This window comes from Marmota monax, unplaced genomic scaffold (genome assembly GCF_021218885.2).
Source record: "Marmota monax isolate L192 unplaced genomic scaffold, Marmota_monax_Labrador192_F-V1.1 WCK01_AAM20220418_F8-fsc00029, whole genome shotgun sequence".
Taxonomy (NCBI): Eukaryota; Metazoa; Chordata; class Mammalia; order Rodentia; family Sciuridae; genus Marmota; species Marmota monax.
In genome coordinates, this window is record NW_026693024.1 from 8,001,363 (window position 1) to 8,008,736 (window position 7,374).

The 7,374-nt window shown below is 40.5% G+C and overlaps 1 long non-coding RNA gene across 2 annotated transcripts in view; it reads right to left on the reverse strand.

Moving 5' to 3' along the window:
* LOC124098654 (uncharacterized) overlaps nt 1-5,122 on the reverse strand; it is a 40,730-nt gene extending 35,608 nt beyond the window's left edge. Inside the window, exon 1 of one of the 2 annotated variants that reach the window (XR_006853654.2) lies at nt 4,888-5,122. This is a non-coding gene — a long non-coding RNA (uncharacterized LOC124098654). The remainder of the gene's footprint in view (nt 1-4,887) is intronic. The other variant, XR_006853655.2, reaches the window with a different exon arrangement.
* Between the last annotated feature and the right edge of the window lie 2,252 nt (nt 5,123-7,374).

Sequence of the window (7,374 nt, forward strand, 5' to 3'; positions counted from 1 at the left end):
AGTTAAGGAATGAACATCTGTTAAGAAATGGTTAACAACAGGGTTCTTAACATTGTATTCTTATATATTTAAAACACGATGTATACATTTTGGGACACTTTTTAAGAAATCCCCTATGTATAACAGGCTTTCTTGAGCCATTTACTCGTTGATACCTCCAAAATATTTTTGAATGAGCATATGTTTGAAACATCTGAGCCACCCACACTGTACAGAGCTCTGTCAAGCACTGGAGGAATTGCCGAGAAGCCTATGCATGTTCCTAAGAGTTGAGTCTAATAAGATCTAGTTGGAGGTGACGGTTAAATTACAAATATATAGTAAGAAGTTCAACTGTTGAGGAGTTAAGTTAAAACACCAATAAAAAATACGTACATATGTGCGTCAGAGGGATGGTGTAGTCATACACTACAGTCAGAATGAGTTGAGAAATAGAGGAATGGGAGACTTTTGAAAACTTTGTTCTTCTTGCTTCTATTTATTCTCTAAACTGTTGACAGTAAACTTGTATTGATTCTGTAGAAGAATAAAAGATATTGCCTGCCAACCAGTATATGAATGATTGTCCATAAGGGGGGGGGGTCAGAAAAAAAAGAACCATAGTAACTTCCAGAAGGGACAGAGAACACAGTGGGCTGAGCTGAGGGCCTCAGTGGAATGCCAAGAACCCAGCTGTCAACCCAGCTTGGTCAAAGGTGGAGAATACAGAGGGTACCAGGAAGGGAGAGGAGAAAAGGCACGCCCTTGCTTAGGAAGGACTTGGGTATCACAGGGTGCTGGCCATATTCTGGGAGGGTGGCTGCCAGGTGCCAGCCATCAGGAAGTGCTTCAGAGAGAGGTTGTAGGACTTGAACTTAGTCCTTAGAGCATGTACGTGGTTTTTATAGTTGGAGAGGAAAAGGCCTTTTCAGTGTTACAAGCCTGGTGAGATAAGCCAAGAAGCAGGAAGTGGTGGGGCACACTTAGCAAATTCGAGTAGATTCATTTTGCTAGAAAAAAGATGGATCAAGTTTGAAATTTGCCATTTGAATGAGAGATTAGGGCCAGGCCAATTAGCGACCATGAATGCCAACCTTCGTATTAGGATTTTTATCTGCAGGTAATGGGGAATTATGAAAGGATTTTGAGTGAGAGAAATAAGGCAGAGCTCATTTTATTGCACTTTTTATTGTGCTTCATAGATATTGCTGGCTTGCTTTTAAGTTTTTTTGAAAATTGAAGGTTTGTGGCAACCATTGTCAAGTAAGTCTAGCCAATAGCTCAGATGATTGTTAGTATTTTTTAGCTGTAAAATATTTGTAGTTAAGGTATGCCTCTTCAGACATGATGCACACAACTACAGCATCAGTTATCAACATAACTTGTCATGCATTGAGAACCCAAATGTTTGTGTGGCTTACTTTATCATCATGGTCTGGAATCAAACCCACAGTATCTGTGAATCATGCTGGGATGATGCCTGTACAAAGTCAAAGCTGGGTTTGGGGAAGGTTAATCTTGTGGGTTGGTTTGGAGTGGGAGTTTAAGGCCAGTGAGTTTTGCAGAGATTCAAGGGGGCCTGGGTAAATGTAGTATCAATGGGAATTGGTTGGAAAGCAGTGTTTTGTGCTTTTTTGTGAAAGAAAAATCAACAATATTTTATAGCATTTGGATGTGGAGGGCAGTGGACTTGAGCAATCCAAGGTCACTGAGAAGAATCTAGGCTCCTTGAAAAGTAGGATTATCCAGGGAAACAGAAACAGGAAGCCAGGGTACAAGGTCAATTGAAGGACTGAATTGAGAAACCAAAGGTCAAGGTCATGATCGGAGCTGAGTTTGAGTGACTAAGGGAGGATGGATGGGTCAGGTGATTGGTAGACCAGGTATAAATGAACGCCTAAATTTTAACCTGTTGACAAGGGACCAGTTTTTAGGGAGCATCCACAAAGCTTCTAAATATAATTTTGAAACTTCTCCTTCCTCTAGTTAGTCATTCCTGGAGCTCATATTCTGACTCAGCACTGTTCTAACCAAAGCGCTTAAACCTGGTGGTTCCCAAACCTGGCTCATCAGATAAAGGGCCTCGCCCCACATCAGAATCTTCTGGACTAGCAATCAATAGTCCAGCCTGGAACCTCACCTCCTCCTAGGTGACCTGTGTCCTTCAAAGGGAGAGCAAGACAGTTCTAATTTTCCATGTGTTTCTTGCAGCCTGTCCTTTGCTTTTGTATCTGATGGACAGTCATTGATAGGCCCTGCTGGAAGTTGTTTGTATCCAGATGAGCTGCTTTCCAAATTTAGCGCTGGACTGGAAGAGTAGATGGATGGGCCCAGTCCTCTGCCCTGCTAGGTTGCAAGGAGGTGGAGTTTTGAGAGCTCTGTGTGGTGGGGGAGTGACTCAAACTGTGTACATGGGATCATCCTGGGATGATGCAATCACCTGGGCTCCGGGCAGACCACTTCCTGTACCTCTGGGTACTCAGACCCGGGTGTGGTATTTGGCAGTGTTCTCAGGAGCAGACTGTCTGGCTGATCCTCTGCAAGGAAGCTCAGTAGTCCCAAGCCAGGCAAGGCAAGCTGCGGTCTGCAAGCCTACAAGGTCTTCCAGTGTAAAGATACGAGGATGGTTGGAAATTTGTGGTTGGATTTCTAAAAGGGGATGCCTGTGGATGCCTTCCAAGGCATAGCTGGCTGTCTCTCTCTTTCTTGTCAGAAGAGAAATGTCTGTCCTGTTGAGCAGAAGCTGTGTACTTTGTCACAGCCAAGTTTCATTTAGCCTGATGCTAATTATCTGGCTACCAATGATCATTCATTTTTCGCTTTCTTTTTGTTTTTTAAGCTATGAAGAGAGGAACTCCCATGTCTGTATTATTACATGCCTGGTGAATGGGCAGCTAAAAGTTCATACTAAAAATTGATGCTGAAGATGTCAGGGGCAGAATCCTTACCACCCCCACCCCCCACCACACCACCACCCTTCTGCTCCTCTCTGCCACTAAACAACTCAAAATTTAAACTATCCATTAAGTTTAACTGTCTAAGCCAAGGGTGGGTTATTTTACTACTGAGCTTTTTCCCTCCAACAGAGAACAGTGGAAGATGACAGAATCTAAGCCTCTTTCTTAAATTGTAATAAAATATACATAACATAAAATTTACCTTTTTTTTTTTTTTTTTGGTGCTGGGAATTGAACCCAGGGCCTTGCACATGAGAGGTATGCACAAATGAGCCATACCCTCTGGCCTGCCTCAACAGTTTAAATGTACAGTTCAGTGGTATTAAATGTATTCACATGGTTGTGCAATCGAATCTGGGTTTTTAAAAATCCACTAAGAATGTAAAGGAGTGTTCTAAAAATGTCAGAAAATGAAACCCAGGTTACTTAAAAACAAAAAACATAAATGAAAGAGAATGGTATTAAGTACCTGGCATTTAAATACTAGCAGCATGTATATTCTCTTCTGAGAGAAGGTAGCTAGATGGGTTTCTTGGAGGATGGGCTTCTCTGAGGACATCCTTTCATGGTGCTTAATTGTGGAGTCTGTCAGTACAGAGGAAAAAGGCGATTTGATGCCTGAGAGTCCTTTAAGAAGCCAGAAATAGTGCTAGCATCTTAAGAGTTTCAAGTTTTATTAAAGCAGCTGGGTGCGGTGGCACTCACCTGCAATCCCAACAGCTCTGGAGGCCGAGGCAGAAGGATCACAAGGCCAGTCTCAGCCGTTTAAAAAGACCCTCAGCAACTTTGCAAGACCCTGTCTCAACATAAAAACTAAAAGGGGCTGGGGATGTAGCTCCATGGTAAAGTGCCCTGGGTTCAATCCCCAATACCAAAAAATGAAAAAATATATATTCTTGAAGCTGTGAGTACACGAGAGAGGGTACACAGTCAAATGTGAATTTTCAGAATTTAAGTTACCAAGGTTCTTGGCTTTTCTGTACTCCCTGAAAGTATTCTCTTGACACACACTGAGGAGTAGGTAATATTTGCTACTATTATTATATTATCCTCCTTTACCTGGTGAGATACAGCTTATTATTATTTATGATACTATGGGTATCAACTACTGAAAATATTGGAAATAAGCAAGGACCTTCTGATTCATTATCATATAAATTACCATATTGTTAAATGAAGCCATATTTTTAATTTCAGTGCACAGGATCAAACTCAGGGCCTCATGCATTGAAACAAATTTTAACTCCAACAAGTCTAACTGAAGAATCACAAAAAAGAAAAACACTGGAAACGTGATTGGTGTTCACTGAAGTTCTTATTCAACCCAGGTGTATTAGCAGTACCAGGGCTTTTTTTTTTTTTTTCCAATTATAAAATTTATTTTCACAATCACTTACTGTTTGCACGCAGTCATTCATAACACCCACAGAACAGGTTTGAAGGCCGTGAGTCCAACAGGATGTCAACTTTGCTTCCAAAGAAGTTGTGGGTTCGTGTTTTACCAAGGGAGAATAGCTCTCACGGCTTTGGAAATTCATAGCTTATTTAACCACCCCTCCATCTAACCAGCACCACTGGATTGGTGAACACTTAGAGAATCTAACTCGGAGTTGATCTTACTCAAAACACTGCTTTGGTAAACTTTTGCTTATCGGTCTTGAAAAGATGTGTGAAAACCAGTTTGGCGACTTTTTTAATATAGCATGCTAGAAGACTTGGGAAGAGAGCTGGGAAACCATATCAGAGCTGGAGCGAAAAATGGAACGTTTTTAAACAAGAACATTCATGATACACATGTCTGGGTTGGGAGAACCCATCTTTTAAAAGCCAAGATTCCGTGATAGGACTTAATCACCAATGGAAGCTTTTCTAATGGTAGATCCTATCTGACATGGGCAACTCAGAGTCTCACAACAACTTGGGAGACGGTGGATTCAGTGTGAACACTCACCTGTTCATAATCCTGTCTGTTCCTGGCGTAGTTTACTAGAATCTGTTCAGAAGCAGACTTTACATACATTTCCAAGTACTTTGTCCTGCAATCGCATAGTCGTGCAGTATTTCAGAGGAGAAGGCTCTCGTAAAGGGTCAATTCTGGGAGTACCAGTTATTTTTAATAGGATATGGCCAGTCTATTGATTCGAAGGGTACGAACCAACTGTTTCATACTTCAGTTCTAGAATGTTTGCCTTTCCCAATGCAGGACAGTCATGAGTTTCAACACTCATTGCTAAAGGAAAGGTACAATCAATTCATACGGCTACGTCACGGATCTCTGAAAAAAGACAAATTGGGACAGTCCTGAGGGTCTTGCGTGTCTTGATTTTTAACTTTTATTTTAAAGCTGAGATCTTTTTCATTTGACTAGAAAAGTACTTCAACTTTTGAAATCAAATGTCAGCCATCCACATGAGACTTATTTGTACAATGAAACTCCATGATTTAAAAAAAAAGAAAGAAAAGAAAAGAAAGCTTAGGAGATTTGGGGACTTCACGGTAGTACAGAAATACATTGTTCTGTGGCTGCGCCTCTTTGCTTTGTCATTCCTGTGTTCGACGGGACTTTGTGACTCCTGAAATGTCAGCTTAGCTCTCCAACTCATGTGTGTTTTACTTTTGATTACCTTGGTCCTCAGCCAGCCCCACTCTTGACACTTTCAGCCCTGGCACTATAGGCGTTTCTTGATGGTGAGCTGTTAATCTTTTTATTATTTCCTGTCATTTCCCCCCATGATTGATGCTCTTGAGGCTGGGTGGGGATTGGGGGGGGGGTGTTGAAAATGACTCTGAAAACAGTTTGGAAAAAGATTATTTGAGGTTGGACTTGGGTCTTACCTGAGACCATGCGAAAGATTGGAAAGGCACAAGGGTGTGTTTTGTGAGGTTCCACGTGGGCCATTGCAGTGGGGGGACCGGCACTCACTCGCTGGCTGGCTTTCCTGGTGTTTTTTCTTGACTTGGATGATTCAGGTCTCCAGGTCTGTCCTGTGAGGGATGCTAAGACCTTCCAGATGGTCTCTCTTTATTTCTATGGAAAGATGACAGCAAAAAGGCCTTTTTCCATTAGTGATAAAAATAAAATCCTTTTTGAGTTGTGGCATCAGCAAAATCCAGACTAATTTTCCCAATGGTCTCTCTCCCCCACTGCCCTTTTGTTAATTCTTTGTCTTTGGAAACTGCCCTTCATACCCTGCACCCTGTAGCATGCAGTGTGACCCACTGGGGTGTTAGAAGGAGATGCTACAATATCAATTTGCATTTTTTTTTTTTTTTGCCTTTTCCTTTAGCATTGTCCTTAAAAAAAAGTTTTTTTCCTGGTGGTAAAATATATGTAACATGGGGGGGGGGGGCGGTAAATGAATCTAGATAGGGCAAAGGGGAAAAGGGGAGGGAGGGGAAGGGAGGGGGCACAGGGGCAGGAAAGATGGCTGGATGTGAAGGTCAATATTACCCTAAGTACAGGTATGAAGACACAAAGGATGTGATTGTACTTTGTGTACAACCAGAGATAGGAAAAATTGTGTTCTTTATGTGTAATATGAATTGTAATGCATTCTGCTATCATGTATTACAAATTAAAATTTTAAAAAAATTTAAAAAGGCAATTAGAGACTGATAGCCACAGAAAAAAGAATATTCAATGCATATAAATATGTGCGGGTGACCAGTGAAATACTTTAAGCATATTAATGTATTATAATAATCTATGAAAAGTAGAACTGAAATACAAGCTCAAGGAGTAATGATGTACTCTTATTTTTGTTTTTTTCTTTTGAAACTATTTATTATTAAAATTTTAAAAGTAAAAAATACATATATATATAAAACATAAAATTTATTGTTGAAATTATTTTAAGTGTATAATTCAGTGGCATTAATTACATTAACATTGTTGTGCAACTGTTAGCACTCTGTTTTCAACACCCAAAGCAAATTTTTCATCACCCCAAAATAGACCATTAAGAATTAACCCCTCACACATACATATACACACAAAAAGAATTAACTCCCATCTGGGTATGGTGGCACACACCTATAATCCCAACAACTAAGGAGGCTGAGACAAGAGGATTAGAAGTTTGAGGCCAGCCTCAACAACTTAGCAAGACTCTGTCTTAAAATTAAAAAAAAAAAAAATTAAAATATCTGAGAATGTAGCTCAGTGGTTGAGTACCCCTGGGTTCAATCTCCAGCAAACACACACACACACACAAACACGTACAAAAAAAAAATTCTCCACTAAGAATTAACTCCTTAGGGCTGGGGTTGTGGCTTAGTGGAGCACTCAACTGACATGTGTGAGGCACTGGGTTGGATCTTCAGCACCAAATAGAAATAAATAAATAAAACTACTGTGTCCATCTACAACTAAAAAAAGAAAGAAAGAATTAACTCCTTTTTTCCTTTTGCCCCTGGTAACTTTTAATCTACTTTCTGT